Consider the following 18,543-nt stretch of genomic DNA (forward strand, 5'->3'; position numbering starts at 1 on the left):
ACACAGAAGATGTGCAAAGATTAAAAGTAGCCAAGGCTGAAGCAATCTAAAGGCATCAAATGAAACAATTAAAACAGCTTGCAACTGAATAACCCACAAAGGAAAGGCTTTTTTCTTTGCAGCGAAAGATCTCTATAGAGGTGGCAAAGTGGCCTTCCCTTGGGAGGAAGTTCACGGGGTCAGGCACCAGGCACCAGTTCTTCTTCTTTGGCAATCCCTCCTGGCTGAGTAAGATTGTCTTCCATGAACACGGTTTTAACAGTGAGTCCGTAAGTGACTGTGGATCCACACATCCTTCCACAGTGGGGACATTGGTTCCCAGGCAGGAGTTGATCATGGTGTGGATTTGCCAAGTGTGCCTTCCACTTAGCATGTTTCTCCCTTGTGTTCTGAGTTTGAGTGTCTTCAAAGTCCATGACACCTTTGGTAAAGGCTGTTCTTCAACTAGAGCGCTTGCAGGCCAGTCTTTCCCAGTTGTCAGTATTTATACTACAGTTTTAAAGATTTGCCTTGAGAAAGTCTTTGAACCTCTTTTGTTGACCACCAACATTACGCTTTCCATTTTTAAGTTCAGAATAGAGTAGTTGCTTTGGAAGACAATAATCAGGCATCTGCACAACATGACCAGTCCAACAAAGTTGATGTTGAAGAATCATTGATTTGACACTGGTGATTTTTGCTTCTTCAAGTACACTGGCATTAATTCGCCTGTCTTCCCAAGTGATATGTTGTCAGAGCTGCTACCAGGTCCCAGCTCACATAGGACCACGCCACACAGCGTCCACTTTAAAAGAGTCTTTATTGAGTTACAGGTTTCATTTCCGAACTGCAGCGTGCAGCTCTACACCTTCTGCTCTAGGTCGGCGAAGACCCGTCTGAGTCCCCGCCTCTTGCACACCAGCTTAATACCCTAGCCTTGCTCCACCTCCTTCGCCTCTCCCTACGTCTCTGGGTCCTTCTGCCCCCCTGGGCCTCCTCCCTTCTACTCTCCTCTGACGCTGACCCCCCTGATCCTTCTGCCTCCTTGCGGCGGGCTTTAGGACCTGGCTCACTCTCCGGACTGCTTACTGCTCCAGCTTCCGCTGCATTTGAACTTGGCGCGCGCGCCCAACTCTCTACTTTCCTCTTAACCGTTGCCTCGCTCTCTGAGGAGGGCGTGACCACCCCTGACTCGTGCCCTCCCTCCTGCTGACAGCCTCCGGAACCCGAAGCCTGGCTACCTTCCTCCCTGCTGCTCTCAGTCTTGAGCGTGGGTCCCGACTTCCAGCTGCTGCCGCCCTCAGTTATGAGCGTGGGTCCCGACTTCCAGCTGCTGCTCTCTGAATCTCCTCTGTTCCCTTCCTCCTGGGGTGTCCCCCCGGATCCCCCCCTTGCTCTGCTCACTGGGGCTCCCTTTTGGGAGTCCTCTGACTCACTGCTTAGGCTTGGAGATCTCGGGTCGTCATCATCACTCATTCTCCCTTCGGCTTCCTCCCCCTCGCTCTCTGTTTCCACCCTTCTCTGCGTCTCTGCTTCTGAACCCCTGACATCCATCCCCCCCTCGAAGCCCCCCCTTCCCCCCTCCCCGCTGTCAGGTGTGGGTGCTGGGCGCTCCATCATCATGGGAGGGAATGCTGGATACAGGTCGCTCCCCGTGGGTGGCCGCCAACTGAAGACCTCCGAGTCTTCCCCCTCGCGGTCGTCGACGTTGACTTGTTGCTCTTCCATCTCTGTACCGCCGTGCTCGAACCCGAGGTCCTCCCCGAACACGTCCATGTCAGTCTCTGCGTCGGTCGCTCGACCTGGCATCTCCAGCCACTTCCTGCGCCATCGCTCCTCTGGTCGATCGTCCCACCAATACGAGTTGCCTGATGCCGAACCTGCCGGTGAACCTTCTGGGGAACGGGTGCTCCGTGCGGGTTCCCCTTCTGAGTCGAATCCATGGAACGTGCTGGAAGAAAGTGTGGGTGTGAACAACCAGTCGTCGAAGAAGCTCGCTGGCATGGGTTTGTGTGGGAAGAGGGCATGAAACTCGTCCTTGAGCAGGGGTTCCTCCAAAGCGTAGTCTGGTACCCAGCTATTGGCGCTGGCCCGGGTGCCCTCTCTGGCTAAGAGGTATTCGACTCCCTCTTCCCCCCATCTGGAGTCCAAAATCTCCGTGACCTCGTTGATGTGGTCCTGGTGCTTCACCTCCCGCGTCTCCGTCCGTTCCCGGAGCGGACTTGGCGCCGTCCCTGGCTCCTGGAACCTGTGAGGTGCCTTGTAGGGAATGAGCACCGACCTGTGGAACACCGGATGCATTCTGGAACCCTCCGGCAGCGCCAGTCGGAAGGCTACCGGGTTGATCTGCGCTTCGACTTGGTACGGACCGATCTGCTTGTGCCCCAACTTCTTCTTGGCAAGCGACCTGGTCGGCACTGCGTGGGCTGCCAACCAGACCCAGTCTCCCACTTGGATCACTTCGCCAACCCGCCTGTGCTTGTCAGCTTGCACCTTGTAGGCGTGCTTAGCTAGCTCCAGCTGCCGTCTGAGTTGATCGTGGACCGCCTGCAGCTCTGACGCGAACGCGTCCGCCGTCTGTGGTTCTCCTTCCCCCACTCTCTCCAGTCCCGGGAAGGTTCTGGGATTCCTCCCATTGTTGGCAAAGAACGGCGTCACTCCTGTGGACACGTGCTTCGTGTTGTTGTAAGCGAACTCGGCTAGCGGCAGGTAATCCACCCACGTCGCAGGCTGTTGATTGGCATAGCATCTCAGGTACTGCTGCATGATGGCATTGACCCTCTCTGCTTGCCCGTTGGTCTGCGGGTGTCTTGCTGATGCCAGATTGACCTTGACATTTAGAAAACCCATCAGCTTCTGCCAGAAAGACGAGATGAACTGGCGTCCGCGGTCGGACAGGATAGACCGTGGCAGGCCATGCACTTTGAACACGTGATCTATGAACAGTTTGGCGGTTTGTTCCGCCGTGGCCACCTTCGCACACGGAATGAAATGTGCCATCTTGGTGAACAAGTCCACCACCACTAGCACAGCTGTCTTGCCTCTCGAGCTGGGTAAATCCGTCACAAAGTCCAGGGCCACCCTCTCCCACGGTTCAAACGGTGTTTGCAGCGGTTCTAACAGTCCCGCCGGTGGTCTGTGTACCGGCTTGGCCCTCTGGCAGGTGTCGCACCTCGCGACGTAGTCCGCGACCTCTCCTCTCAGCCTGGGCCACCAGAAGTCTCTCGCGACTAATTCCATCGTTTTCTCTGTGCCAAAGTGACCGGCCGTGGGTGCGTCGTGCAACTGTTGCAGTACCTTGGCGCGAAGGTCGTCTCCTGGTACATAGACCGCCCCTTTGCGTAGGAGCAAGCCGTCCCGCACCTGGAACTCGTCCGTGGTAGCCGTGCCTCTGAGCAGTTCCGCCATCTTGTCTTGCGCGAATGAGTCGTCCCGCAATGCACGTCGCACCGCATCCAGGTCTACTGTAGCTGAGGCACACGCCCACGCCGTCGGTGCGAAGATGTGCATGGCCGCCGCTGGCGTCACCTCTTCTAGGTATTGCGGTTTTCGGGACAGTGCATCCGCCATGATGTTGGTGTCGCCTGGGACGTACTCTATTCGGAAATTGAAGTCAGCAAAGAACTCCGCCCAACGTATCTGCCTCTGGTTCAGGAACTGAGCCGTGCGCCAGTGCTCCAGATTCTTGTGGTCCGTGCAGACCTGCACCGTGTGCTTGGCGCCGATTAGGAAGTGCCTCCACGCCTTGAAAGCTGCATGAATGGCCAGCAACTCCCTGTCCCAGATGGTGTAGTTCTGCTCCGACTTGCTGAGCTTTCTGGAGTAGAACGCTCCCGGCCGCCACACCCCCTGCGGGTCTCGCTGCAGCAGGACAGCTCCCACGGCTCTGTCTGACGCGTCTGTCTCTACCCTCAACGGTTTACTGGGGTCGATATGCAGCAGTTGCTTCTCCGATGCGAAGAGATGCTTGAGCGCTTGAAAGGACTGTTCCGCCTGCTCCGTCCAGATGAATTTCTTTTTTTTGGAGCTGAGCGTGTCCGTAATTGCTGCCGTCTGCATCGCGAACCCCTTGATAAACTTGCGATAGAAGTTGGCGAAGCCGACAAACCGCTGGACCTCCTTCCGGTTGCGCGGGCTTTTCCAATCCAATACCGCACGAACCTTGGTGCTGTCCATGGCTATCCCCTTGTCCGACAACTTGTATCCCAGGAAATCCACCTCCGTCGTGTCGAACTGGCACTTCTCCAGCTTGGCGTACAGTCTATGTTGTTGCAACCTGCTGAGCACCTCCCTCACGTCTCGGTCGTGAGCTTGCTGCGAGTCAGAGAAAATCAGGATGTCATCCAGGAAGCAGACGCATGTCTTGTAGAGGAGTCCCTCCAACACGTGATGCATAAAAGCTTGAAAACAGTGAGAGCCATTTTGTAATCCAAAGGGCATAACTCTGTATTCGTAGGTGCCCAGCGGTGTGAACATGGCCGTCTTCCACTCATCGCCCTCCCGCATGCGGATGAGATTGTACGCCCCTCGCAGGTCCAACTTGGTGAACACGCGTCCCTTGCGCACCGTCGCGAGGAGGTCGTCAATCCTGGGCATGGGGTAATCAGACGGTTTGGTCATCTGGTTCAAAAGGCGGTAGTCCACAACTAGTCTTTTTTGGGGCGTGTCTTTCTTTTTCACGAAGAAAACGGGACTGCCCCCCACTGCCTTGGACTCTCTGATGAAGCCACGCTCCAGATTATGCTCGATGAACTGTTTGAGTTCCTGCATTTCATCTTCAGACATGGAGTATAGCCGCCCCTTCGGCAGCGTCGCCCCCGGTAGGAGGTCAATCTTGCAGTCATATGGCCGGTGAGGGGGTAGCTTGTCCGCCTCCTTCTCGCAGAAGACCTCCAAAAAGCTCGCGTATTTGTGGGGGACCGCTTGCAACGTTCCCAACTGCAGTTGTGATTCCTCCTCCTCTCCCTCCCGTCGGGGCAGGATGCAGTGTTCTGCGCAATAAGAGGAGCCGAAGATCAGTTGTCTCTGGTACCAAGCCAGTGTCGGACTGTGCCTGTCCAGCCAACTCATGCCCAACACAATGGGCGTGTCCGACAGTTGGGTGACATTAAAACTGATGACTTCCCTGTGGTTGCCAAGGCGCATCACCATCGGTGGCGTCTGCTTCACCACCTGCCCCCCTAGCAACTCTCTGCCATCCACTGTGACGACTTGCAGGGGCAGAGTGGCAGGCAATAGCTGTATAGCGTGCTGCTCCACAAAGCTCTGCGCTATAAAGTCTGCGTTGCTTCCAGAATCCACAGAAAGCGGCACTTCGATAGTGACGCCGTCGGGTAGCTGGAGAGATGCTGTGAGCTGCACTACTGGTTTGGGTGGGAGGGGATCCGTGGGCTGCAAGATTGCTGGGGACTGCTTCACAGATGCGTCTGGCTGGGCCCCAGTGCCTCCGTCTCCAGCCAGACATCGTCGTTTCCCTGCTGTGGTTCTCCTTGCTGCGTTGCTGCAGTCACCATTGCCGAGGCTGCAGTGTGCTTGTGGAACCTCCGGGGACACTCCTTCGCCAAATGGCCTGGATCCTCGCAGATGTAACACTTCCTGTTCCCTCTAGGAGGCTTCGCTTTCACTGCTGCCGGTGCTAGGGCTCTGGCTGCTGACTGAGCCCTTGCACCTCCAACCTCCATCGGTTCCCCTCCCCCTCCTGGCGGAGGTGTGGATTGCGCACGCGCTGCTTCCCTCGGAACGAAAGAGAAACTTCTCGCTGCTTCGCGCCCTCCACGTCCTTCATCTCTGCACCATGGACGTTCTTCCAGCCTCACCCCCACAGTCAGCGCCCTTTGGACCACCTCCTGCGTGCTTCGGGGCCTCTCCCCCCTTGCAATTTCATCCTTAACCGCTGAACTTAGACCCTCCCAGAAGAGGTCTCTGACAGGGGGCGAATCCCGATCCCATTCTAAAGCACTGACCAGCGCAAAAAATCGGGCGTGATACTGCCGGACGCTCGCCCTCCCTTGTTTTAGTCCATGAATCTCCCGTCTGGCAAGATCCACATCAATAGTAGACAAAAAACACGCATCCATCGCTTTGATAAAGGCATCTGCATTCTGAAGCGCCGGATCTTTATCCCTCCACAAATTGCGCAGCCAGGCTTTGGCATCCCCATGCAAATGGGACAATATGAACCCCACCTTCTCTTCCTCATCTCTAAAGTCTTTTGCCAGCAGTTGCAGTGCGCACATTACGTCTGCTCTAAAATTAGGGTACTGTTGCAAAGTCCCATCGAAGTGAGCCACGAGCCCTCCTGCTCTCCGTGCCAATCCCACGCCCTCCGGTCTGGGTCCCGGTTGCCCTTGCTTAACAAGCATTTCAAACCTGGCGTGAAGGTCTCTGTAGGCGGCTGTAGTCTCCTCCTCCCGTTTCTTGGAAGCCAATACCTCTGAGGACAACTGGGTCACTGCCTCTTGCAGCGCGGAGATCCTCTGTTCTTCCGTCATCTTGCTAACCTTTGTGAGCTCGCTTACAGACACCCCTCTTCCTCCCCTAGCGGCTTCTGCTCCCGCTGCGAGGTTTCAGGTTTCTGAAGCTTTGAAGAGACGGGTCTTACTGTCAGAGCTGCTACCAGGTCCCAGCTCACATAGGACCACGCCACACAGCGTCCACTTTAAAAGAGTCTTTATTGAGTTACAGGTTTCATTTCCGAACTGCAGCGTGCAGCTCTACACCTTCTGCTCTAGGTCGGCGAAGACCCGTCTGAGTCCCCGCCTCTTGCACACCAGCTTAATACCCTAGCCTTGCTCCACCTCCTTCGCCTCTCCCTACGTCTCTGGGTCCTTCTGCCCCCCTGGGCCTCCTCCCTTCTACTCTCCTCTGACGCTGACCCCCCTGATCCTTCTGCCTCCTTGCGGCGGGATTTAGGACCTGGCTCACTCTCCGGACTGCTTACTGCTCCAGCTTCCGCTGCATTTGAACTTGGCGCGCGCGCCCAACTCTCTACTTTCCTCTTAACCGTTGCCTCGCTCTCTGAGGAGGGCGTGACCACCCCTGACTCGTGCCCTCCCTCCTGCTGACAGCCTCCGGAACCCGAAGCCTGGCTACCTTCCTCCCTGCTGCTCTCAGTCTTGAGCGTGGGTCCCGACTTCCAGCTGCTGCCGCCCTCAGTTATGAGCGTGGGTCCCGACTTCCAGCTGCTGCTCTCTGAATCTCCTCTGTTCCCTTCCTCCTGGGGTGTCCCCCCGGATCCCCCCCTTGCTCTGCTCACTGGGGCTCCCTTTTGGGAGTCCTCTGACTCACTGCTTAGGCTTGGAGATCTCGGGTCGTCATCATCACTCATTCTCCCTTCGGCTTCCTCCCCCTCGCTCTCTGTTTCCACCCTTCTCTGCGTCTCTGCTTCTGAACCCCTGACATATGTAAATTTTTTTGGAGACACCATTGATGGAATCTTTCAAGGAGTTGGAGATGGCGTTTGTAAGTGGTCCATGTTTCAGAAGCATGCACTAAGGTTGATAGTACAATAGCTTTGTAAACAAGCATTTTGGTTTCCCTGCAAATTTCCCGCTCCTCAAACACTCTGCACTTCAATCAGGAAAAAGCTGCACTTGCAGAGCTCAGGCGATGCTGGATTTCAGCATCAGTGTCAGCCCTTGTGGAGAGATAATTGCCCCGGTAGGAGAAGTGATCGACACTTTCCAACCTTACTCCACTGAGTTGGATTTGTGGCGCTGCAGAAGGGTTATTTTGTGCTTGTTGGTGCAGCACTTTGGTTTTTTGGATGTTGAGTGATAGGCAAACTTTTTGTATGCTTCTACAAAGATATGCTCATGCCAACCTAGCAGTTCGAAAGCACATCAAAGTGCAAGTAGATAAATAGGTACTGTTCCGGCGGGAAGGTAAACGGCATTTCCATGAGCTGCTCTGGTTCGCCAGAGGCGGCTTGGTCATGCTGGCCACATGACCCGGAAGCTGTACGCCGGCTCCCTTGGCCAATAAAGCGAGATGAGCTCCGCAACCCCAGAGTCGGCCACGACTGTACCTAATGGTCAGGGGTCCCTTTACTTTTACCTTTTACAAAGATATTGGACACGGGTGGCGCTGTGGGTTAAACCACAGAGCCTAGGACTTGCCGATCAGAAGGTCAGCGGTTCTAATCCTCGCAACGGGGTGAGCTCCCCTTGCTCGGTCCCAGCTCCTGCCAACCTAGCAGTTTGAAAGCACGTCAAGGTGCAAGTAGATAAATAGATACCGCTCCAACGGGAAGGTAAATGGCTTCCATGTGCTGCTCTGGTTCACCAGAGGTGGCTTGGTCATGCTGGCCACATGACCCGGAAGCTGTACGCTGGCTCCCTCGGCCAATAAAGTGAGATGAGCGCACAACCCCAGAGTCGGCTACGACTGGACCAAATGGTCAGGGGTCCCTTTACCTTTACTTACAAAGATATTAAGGATGGTTTGGAGGTCATCCTCTGAGTGTGAACACACTACGTTGTCATCAGCATACTGAAGCTCTATGACAGAAGTTATGGTAACCTTACTCTTTGCTTTCAGCCTGCTCAGATTGAAGAGCTTACCATCTGTTTGATATATTTCTACCCTGGTGGGGAGTTTCTCTTGGACAAAGTGTAGGATCATGACAATGAAAATAATAAATAGAGTTGGGGTGATAACACAACCCTGTGAATGGTTCACTCTGAGAGCCATTGTCAGGCGTCAGTATCATGGCATTGGTTGAAATCCTGCACTCCTTTGTGATGGATTTAGCTAAGACTCATTTGTCTCTGAAATGAATCATGTTCAGAGTCAGATGCCATTATTTTAAGGATGCTGAAAGGAAAATGGTCTCACCCTCATATAAATTAATGCCACAGAAGACAGAATTGGGATTTGAAAGGACTTTAACAAATTGGAGAACTAAATGGGCCCAAACTAACAGAATGAAATTCAATAGGGATAAATGTAAGTTTCTACACTTAGGCAGGAGCAGCCAGCTGCACAAATATAAAATGAGGGGTTGCCAGTAGTACGTATGAAAAGGATCCAGGGATCTTAGTGGATCACAAGCTTAGCATGGGCAGCTGGGTTGATGCAACAGCAAAAGACCCTAATGCTATTCTAGGATGCATCAGCAGAAGTCTGGTGTCCATATCAAGGGAAATCATAGTCCTGCTCTAGTCTGCCATGGGCAGACCATACCTGGAATACAGAGGGCAACCAAGATGATCAAGAGTCCAAGCCTCATGAGGAATGGTTGTTTAGCCTGGAAAAGAGGAGATTGAGAGGAGATGTAGCCATCTTCAAATATCTCAAGGACTGTCACATGGGAGATGGAGGAAACTTGATTTCTCCTGCTTTGGAGGGTAGGACTTGAACCAATGAATTGAAATTACAAGAAAGGAGATTTCGGCTAAACACCAGGAAGAACTTTTTGAGAGTGGAACCTTGGGAGGTTGTGGACTCTTTCCCTGGAGGTTTTGAAGCAGAGGTTGGATGGTCATCTGTCATGGGTGTATTAGTTGAGATTCCTGCAGTGTAAAGGGTTGGGCTAGGTGACCCTTGGAGTCCCTTCTAACTCCACAGAGCTATGGTTTTATAATTCTATAAGTGAATTCACAGATTGTGTATAGCAGGGCCTTATTTTTGGGAGCTCCCTTCCCTAGGAGCAGAAGATGACATCCTTCCTGTGTGTCCCAAGTGGGCAACTAATATTCTAACAAGGACCATATTTTGAACTGAGCAAGGTCTGAAAGGCCAGCGACTTTGGCTGTGGCCACTGACTCACTCCAGCATGAGCCAAATGTGGATAAAAGCCCTGCTGTCCTGCTCCCCCTCCCCACTACATTTAGCCTGAGCAGGTGAGGCATGTACTACTGAAATCATAAGCACAGGAAGATTGAGAAAACCCCACTGGCAAACTCCACCAGCAATAACCATGGCGTCTGCCAGATCTTCAACTTCTGGAAAGAAGTCGGTTACCTGGTTACCTGGCAAACATGACCTATGCTCTGATTAGCTGAATTAAGGGGTTTGATGGCAGTGATTCCTGGGTAGTTTGCAGATGCGACAGGCCTGCTTTGCAAGGCAGTTGTGCAAGGCAGAGTGTAAGCAGGCTCTCCTTGCCTCCCCCAAGAAGCACAATCCAAAGGCACTTTCACCCTCCCATGGCCAGGCCACTTTCGATAAGCATCTCAGACACCATTTACCTGAGCTTTGCTTTGTATATGCAGAACACAAGGAACTACATTTTGTCATCTATTGAAGGCATCTATTGAAGTGGTGATAGGGGATTCCCTACTGAGGGGAACAGAAGCAGTGATCTGTGGGCCTGACAAGATGTCTCGGGAAGTGTGCTGTCTCCCCGGGGCTAAGATCCAAGATGTAACTGAACGACTGCAAGGAATCATAAAACCCACTGACAAATACCCCTTCCTCTTGGTTCATGTGGGAACCAATGACACTGCAAGCAATAGCCTCCAGAAGATCAAAAGAGACTACGAGGCTCTCGGCAGGAAATTGAAGCAACTAAATGCACAAATTGTCATCTCGTCTGTCCTCCCAGTTGAACGACGTGGCCCAGGGAGAGAGGGGAAAATAGTGGAAGTGAACAGCTGGCTTCGCAAATGGTGTAAACAGGAACGGTTTGGATTCTTAGATCACGGACTGCAGTTTCTTGAAGATGGACTTCTGGCAAGTGATGGGCTGCACCTCACAACGGTTGGGAGAAATGTTTTTGCCAAAAATCTCAGAAACCTCATCAGGAGGGCTTTAAACTGACTAATGTGGGGGAGGGAGACAGTGCTCCTGAAGGTAGGAGTCTATCAATTAATGAAGATGATCATCCAAATGTCATAGACCAAATGGAGCAAACAGCACGCGGACCTAGTGGTGGGAGGAAAAAATCCTTAAATAAGAGACACGGGGGAATGATTAATGGACTTCAATGTCTCTACACTAATGCGCAAAGCATGGGAAATAAACAAGATGAGCTTGAGCTCTTGGTACAGCAAACTAAATATGACATAATAGGCATCACTGAAACCTGGTGGGATAAGTCCCACGATTGGAATGTAATAATGGGGGGATACAATCTATTTCAGAGAAACAGACCAGACAAGAAAGGAGGAGGAGTGGCGTTATATGTCAGGGATGTGTATACCTGTGAAGAGATCCAAGATTTAGAACCTCAAAGCCAAAGTGAGAGCATTTGGGTCAAAATTAAGGGAGAGAAGAATAACAGAGACCTCATTGTGGGAGTTTACTATAGATCCCCAAGCCAAACGGAGGACATAGATGATGCCTTCCTGGAACAGATGGCCAAGCATGCAAAAGGAAGGGAGATAGTAGTAATGGGGGACTTCAATTACCCGGATATTTGTTGGACGTCAAACTCAGCCAAGAGCATAAGGTCAAAAAGATTCCTCACTGGCCTTGCAGACAACTTCATTGTCCAGAAAGTGGGAGAAGCAACAAGAGGAACAGCCATTTTAGATCTGGTCCTAACCAATGTTGATGACCTGGTTAGTGGGGTAGATGTGGAAGGATCATTAGGCGCGAGTGATCATGCTCTTCTGAAGTTTACTATACAGCGGAAAGGAGCAGCCAAGCATACTAGGACTCAATTTCTTGACTTTAAGAAAGCCGACTTCATAAAACTTAGGGAAGTGCTGGGTGAGATCCCATGGACAGCAATACTGAAAGGAAAGGGAGTTCATGATGGCTGGGAGTTTGTTAAGAGGGAGATAGTAAAAGCACAACGACAGGCAATACCAATGAGACGGAAACGTGGAAGGTGCCTAAAGAAGCCAGGGTGGCTATCTAAAGAACTTTTAACTGAATTAAGATTAAAAAAGGATGTGTACAAAAAATGGAAAAGGGGGGAAACCACCAAAGAGGAATTCAAACAAATAGCCAGCACGTGTAGACACAAAGTCAGAAAAGCTAAAGCACAGAATGAACTCAGGCTTGCTAGAGAGGTTAAAAGCAACAAAAAAGGCTTTTATGGGTATGTTCGTAGCAAAAGGAAGAACAAAGAAACAATGGGGTCACTCAGAGGAGAAGATGGTGAAATGCAAACAGGGGACACAGAAAGGGCTGAACTCCTCAATGCCTTCTTTGCCTCAGTCTTCTCCGATAAAGAAAACAATGCCCGACCTGAAGAATTTGGAGCAAATGATTCAGCAAAGGAAACACAGCCCAGAATAACTAAGGAGATAGTACAAGAATATTTGGCTAGTTTAGATGTATTCAAGTCTCCAGGGCCAGATGAACTGCATCCAAGAGTATTAAAAGAACTGGCAGATGTGATCTCAGAACCACTGGCAGTCATCTTTGAGAATTCCTGGAGAACAGGCGAAGTCCCGGCAGACTGGAGGAGGGCAAATGTTGTCCCTATTTTCAAAAAGGGGAAAAGAGAGGACCCAAATAGTTACCGCCCAGTCAGTCTGACATCAATACCAGGGAAGATTCTGGAACAGATCATTAAGCAAACAGTCTGTGAGCACCTAGAAAGGAATGCTGTGATCACCAATAGTCAGCATGGATTTCTGAAAAATAAGTCATGTCAGACTAACCTGATCTCGTTTTTTGACAGAATTACAAGCCTGGTAGATGAAGGGAACGCAGTGGATGTAGCCTACCTTGATTTCAGCAAGGCATTTGACAAGGTGCCCCATGATATTCTTGTAAAGAAACTGGTAAAATGCGGTCTTGACTATGCTACCACTCAGTGGATTTGTAACTGGCTGACTGCCCGAACCCAAAGGGTGCTCATCAATGGTTCCTCTTCATCCTGGAGAAGAGTGACTAGTGGGGTGCCACAGGGTTCTGTCTTGGGCCCGGTCTTATTCAACATCTTTATCAACGACTTGGATGATGGACTCAAGGGCATCCTGATCAAATTTGCAGATGACACCAAACTGGGAGGGGTGGCTAACACCCCAGAGGACAAGATCACACTTCAAAACGACCTTGACATTATTTTTCAGAAATCCATGCTGACTATTGGTGATCACAGCATTCCTTTCTAGGTGCTCACAGACTGTTTGCTTAATGATCTGCTCCAGAATGTTCCCTGCTATTGATGTCAGACTGGTAAAGGTAAAGGTAAAGGTACCCCTGCCCGAACGGGCCAGTCTTGACAGACTGTGGGGTTTGTGCGCCCATCTCACATCTATTGGCCGGGGGCCAGCGCTGTCCGGGGACACTTCCGGGTCACGTGGCCAGCGTGACATCGCTGCTCTGGCGAGCCAGAGCCAGAGCCGCACACGGAACGCCGTTTACCTTCCCGCTTCCGGAGAAGCGGACACGGAGCAATGGATCCAAACTACAAGAAAGAAGATTCCACCTAAACATTCGGAAGAACTTCCTGACAGTAAGAGCTGTTCGACAGTGGAATTTGCTGCCAAGGAGTGTGGTGGAGTCTCCTACTTTGGAGGTCTTTAAGCAGAGGCTTGACAACCATATGTCAGGAGTGCTCTGATGGTGTTTCCTGCTTGGCAGGGGGTTGGACTCGATGGCCCTTGTGGTCTCTTCCAACTCTATGATTCTATGATTCTATGATTCTATGAAGGCTTTCCCCCCCAGGGCTGGTGGTTTATTAGTGCCAGTTGGCTTTTTAAAAAAAGTATCTTATTTTTGGTGTAGTTTTTACTGTGATCTTTTGTTGTTGTTGTTGTTGCTGCTGCTGCTGCTGCTTGTTGCTTGTTTAAAAAACCTGTTTGCTTCTCTTGAGTCCATGGATAGGAAAGGCAAATAACAAGTATTATTATGAACAGATGGAAATAACGCAGTACAGCCAGCAAGCAGTGTCAGCAGCTGATCAAGGGACTCAACTGCTACTTTGTGCAGGGAGAACTGTGGCCTTGAGAGATTTGCCACTGCATCAAGTAGAGATAATTTTATCCCAAACCTTTCTGGATGACTGTGTATCCAATGGTCCTCCAGCAACTGGGACCGATTTTTGGTAGCAGGAAAGTTGTTGTTTTGTTCTTGCATTTGATTTGGTCTCCAAGCTCCCTCTCACTGACCCCTAGGCGGCCTCAGGGAGTCCTGGGCCCCATTACAGTGCACGTCTCACAGAGCTAGTAATTTCTTCACAGAAGCATTCCTCATCCCAATGTAAAAACTGCCCAGTTCCCTCAACTTTTCTTCTTTGCTCTTTGATTTGAAGCTCCCTTCTCGGCTGGGAATCTTTCTAATTTATCTGTTATGTGCTGACCTTCTTTTCTTATGGACATGACCAAAATCCTCCAAAATTAACCTAGACGAGGGCATCCAGGCAAAAAATAATAATTCATAAATGAGCTCAGTTGCATTAAGAAGAGGAAATGGGGACCCGGGGGGGGGGGGATATGAATGAATCAGTGGACAATTAGTGAATGACCACATCCAATGAATCCTAAACGGGGGTCAAAGGGAGACTGCCCAGAAGAAGCCACCACAGCTGTGTGCAACAAAGAGCTCCTCTAACTTCTCTTTCTCTTTTGCCTCTGTTTTGTTTACCCGGTGAGGCGGCAGTTCTTGTCTGCTCAAGGGAAAGCATGGTTAGTTTCTCTCCTTTTTTCTGATGAGATTGCTCCCCCCCCATCCCAGAAGGTCATCTCTGGGGAAGGACTGGCCTTTAGCAAAGGACAGCCTTTGCCCTTCATACTCTGAGCTGTGCCTTCCCCATGTGGAATTCGTTTTTCTATTCTGTCGCAACCTGTGCAGGGTGATTACAGGATGACACTGAAAAGCAGAGAAGGTGCAGATGAATGGGTGGTTCCCATCTGCCCGGTGTCTCCAAGACTTCTGCTTCTGTCTAGAAGATATCTTAGGGGGCTGGACGTGGGACCTGCTCTCATCCAGTGCACGTTCTCCTTGGGAAGCTGGGGCAGGACAAAAGAGTCCCATGGAGGAGGGTGGCTTCTCCCAGCGAAACTTTGTCCTCCACTTGGAGTTTCTGCACTGCTTCAGAGTCTCTGTCCAGGCTCTCAAGAGTTGCAGTGAGCAGTGGAGTCAGACTGTTGGCTCCTCTACACTGACTGGCAGCACCTCCTACAGCTTCAGGCAAGAAGTCTCTCCCAGCCCCACCTGGAGATGCACCTGGGCAGGTGCTTTCTTCCTGAGATGTGCTCCCCTTTCCTGTGGTCACCCTCAAAGAGCTTTCCTTCTTTGCTGCCATTTTAGAGGCTTTTAAGGCTGGGAACAGAGCAAGAGCACTTCAACCTCGCCATTCCTTGAATCAAAACATAAGTGACAGCACAGTGAAGTAACACAGTAGAGCTAAACCTGCTGCCAGTTGGCACACCATGCACTTCAGTACATATTGGGGCTGTTCAGTTAATTCCAAAGCACTTGGAATGAAACTAGGAAGCAATGTGTTGATGGCTACTGGCTGGTTGGAGGCAGGCAGGCACGGGGAGTCAAACTAACCCTTAAAAATGGCACGGCCTGCTTGGCTGCATTGAATGTGCACGGGGATGGAAGTCTGTGCCCCCAGATAGTCGAGTCCCAGGGTTCCTTCATCAACCTTCCTGGCTATGGTGGGTCACCTTAAGCCCTGGCTTCCAGCCCCACCTCACCTGCCTGTGCAATTTAGGAGGGGAACACTCCAGGGATGACCCAAGGAGTTGTTTCTCTTTTTTTTTTTTTTGCCCATTCCTAGATGTAGCATGTACCATGGTGACAAAAGAAGGGCAGCTTTAAAAATCACTCCAAATACCACAAGCATAGCATTTTCCCTTTTGTGCCAGAATCAATGATTGCTTGGACTGGATTTGACTTTAGATAGCTGGGAAAGGTGGTCTGCAGAACTCCTGGCTTGCTTATATCCTCCACCCTAGGTGGGGAGTGGGATGCTAGGGAAGGTGGGCACCAGGGAATCCCTGAGGTTTTTGTCCCTGGAGCAGGAACCAGGATGGGGGAATAGTGCAGGTCGCTGGATGGACCCAAGTGGATGCGTTAAAAAGAAGAAGCGGGGATGGCCAGATGGGCTGGGAGAATGGTGCTGGGATTGAGGAAGGGGAGCTGAGGAATTAGGTCAGTACAGAGGACGAGATGAAGCCGGGAAACTTTCCGCCTAGCTGCTTCCCCACTCCGCCCCTTCCACCTCCTGCATCCCGTCTCCCGCAGCAACCGCATCCTTCGACCGTGGGCTGGGGGACCCAGGCTCACTCACCCGCTGCCTTGCCTAGGGCACAGCCGGAGTCCGGCTTCTTTTGCTGGGGTCGGTAGGTACACAACTCCTGCTTCCAGCTGTCACGCTCTGAAGTCCCAGATTTCAAGGGGGGGGCGTTGTAAGGAGAGCAGCGTGGGGGCCGCCCACTTCAGGGAATGACGGACATAGCTTCCTAGCCAATGGAGAGGCGAGGGACCGCCCAGATGGAGATCACCACTCCGTGGGGTGGGCAGGGGACAGAAATGATGTCATGATGTATGGAGGAGAGGTAGGGGGAAGATGTTGGGATGCTGTTAGACTGACTTCAATCTCCGCCGCCGCCGCCTTTTCTGGAAAGCGGACCACTAGCTCGGCTGGTGAATAATACCTTGGCGAGGTTTCCTCTCCCTTCTGGGGCTCCGCTCCAGGCTGAGCAGGGGAACACACAAGACCAGAACACCCGGGCTGGCTCTATGGGCTGGAAACGCGTCTGTTAAGTCTTGGGGGCCAGACTGGGGAAGGAGAAATTTCCTAAGAAATTGGGGATATGCTTATTAGGCATAGAAGGGGCTGACGGAATCCCTTCTGCTAGAGCTTGTGCAGCTTGGAAGGCTGCCGTCCGATGCATACCCACTTTGGAATAAGCCTCACTGAACCCAGGGGAACTGACTTCCACGTTTACCTGCCCAAGTGTGAGCTAGGAATCCCAAGTTGAGGCACTTTAATAGCCATGGGAAATCCTGAGCAGTGTGGCTAAGGGTGCTGAACTTCCAGAACTACAGTTCCCAGCACCCTTAAGAAGCTACAGTTCCCAGGATTCCCCATGACTGTCAAAGTGGCATGATGATAGTGCTTTGAATGTACTGTGTAGGGGTGAGGCGACCTTAGACAAGCTCCTCTTCCTCGGTGCCTTCCCAGTCTTTAATACGGGGAATGGTGTCAGAATCGCAGAACTGTAGAGTTGGAAGGGAACCCAGGAGTCATCTGGTCCCTCCCCTGGGTGGGCTCAAACACCCGCCTTCTGGTTGACAGCCAGATGCACTGGCCATACTGGTCCACCTTACAGGGTTGCTAGAAGGATTACAAAGAGCTTTGAACATTTGAAGTGGGCTTTTATTATTCTCAGATCAAGAACCAGATGAGATTCTTGTTTGATGTCGGGGTCTGGGGGGAGGATGAGGCCAAGACACCTGCGCTCCTCTAACACCACATTCATAGGATCACACTGATATTCCCTGCGATGTCTCATATTCAAAACATTTGTCGGATTGCGAATGGGTGTTTATAAACTTGTGAGGGGCTGCTGAGCCTTACTGTCCAAGAACAGACTGTCTTTAATGGATATGGGAAGGTCAAGGGGTGAAAGACAGGGAATAGGGGCTCCCACATCCATTCTCTGCTTCTAGTGGGGGCACATTTGGGCAGTTAACTATGTCAGAAACAGGCTGGGAAGAAAATGTGCTACTGGGGACCCTGGTGATGTCACCCTGCAATTTATAAAAATACAATCAGCTCTGATACCTGAGGGATAAGTGGCAGTTGGAGGGCTGGAGGTGATTTCATACAGATGACATCACCAAAGGCTGACATTCCTCTCCCCTCTGTGTACCCTTTTGATAAGGGCATGATGGAAATGCTGGATGGAACAAGCTCTTAGATGGTGAGTCGATATGGCTGGGACCTGCCCACTTTAAAGTGTATTACACAATAACACTTTAGATCTGGTTCACAGCTTAATCAATGAAGCAGTACAAACAATTGTCACAAGGAGTTGAGGGCAGACCTGAAAAGGGTTTCTGGGACCTGAGTCATCTGCATTTCCTAGAAAGAAAGTACAGCTTTCATGTGTGTGCCCTTCAGATGTTGCTCATGCCCTCAAAGTCCCATCTGCTGCATCCAGCCTGGCCAAGGTTCTGGGATGATGGGCGTTTGTGTGGTAGCAAATGGGAGGGAGGCTGCGGTGGGGTGTCATTATACTGCAGGTGACCAACTTTTCTAGCCTCAGTGACTCCACTGATCTTTCAGAAGCTGGGAGCATATGGTGTCCTGCAGACTAAATTCATCTCCCAATGCTAGCAGCCACAGCACACGATGAATCTGGCAGCGTCTAGCAAGAAGAGCTTTCCAGCTATGGAGCTCTTGCACCCAGCTCCTACCTACTGCCCTCCCCTCAATGTTTCAGTCTCATCGGTTCCAGTCAGCAAAGACTTACTGGCTGGAGCTGGTGAGAGCTGTATTCAAAAACACCTGGAGGCCACCAGCTTGTGAAAGGCTGCACTATTGAGAAATGAGGTGCACTGACTTCTTTCATAGATGCTGCCTGCAGAATCTGAAAAGAGAGATGCACTATCTAAATCAGGATCTCCCAAATTTGGGTCTCCAGCTGCTTTTGGATTACAATTCCCTTCATCACTGACCACTGGTCCTGCTAGCTAGGGATG

At 51.4% G+C, this 18,543-nt stretch overlaps 1 pseudogene across 3 annotated transcripts in view; it reads right to left on the reverse strand.

Moving 5' to 3' along the window:
- The window catches only part of LOC309522496 (leucine-rich repeat neuronal protein 1 pseudogene), a 71,247-nt pseudogene extending 55,019 nt beyond the window's left edge, over window positions 1-16,228 (reverse strand). For 2 of the 3 annotated variants that reach the window (XR_014224637.1, XR_014224638.1), the window contains exon 1: window positions 16,124-16,218. The product of XR_014224637.1 is annotated as a leucine-rich repeat neuronal protein 1 pseudogene (transcript). Of the gene's footprint in view, window positions 1-16,123 lie in introns of all 3 variants that reach the window. The other variant, XR_014224636.1, reaches the window with a different exon arrangement.
- Window positions 16,229-18,543: the final 2,315 nt, after the last annotated feature.

This window comes from Podarcis vaucheri (genome assembly GCF_965113315.1).
Source record: "Podarcis vaucheri genome assembly, chromosome: 17".
In the NCBI taxonomy this organism is placed as follows: domain Eukaryota; kingdom Metazoa; phylum Chordata; class Lepidosauria; order Squamata; family Lacertidae; genus Podarcis; species Podarcis vaucheri.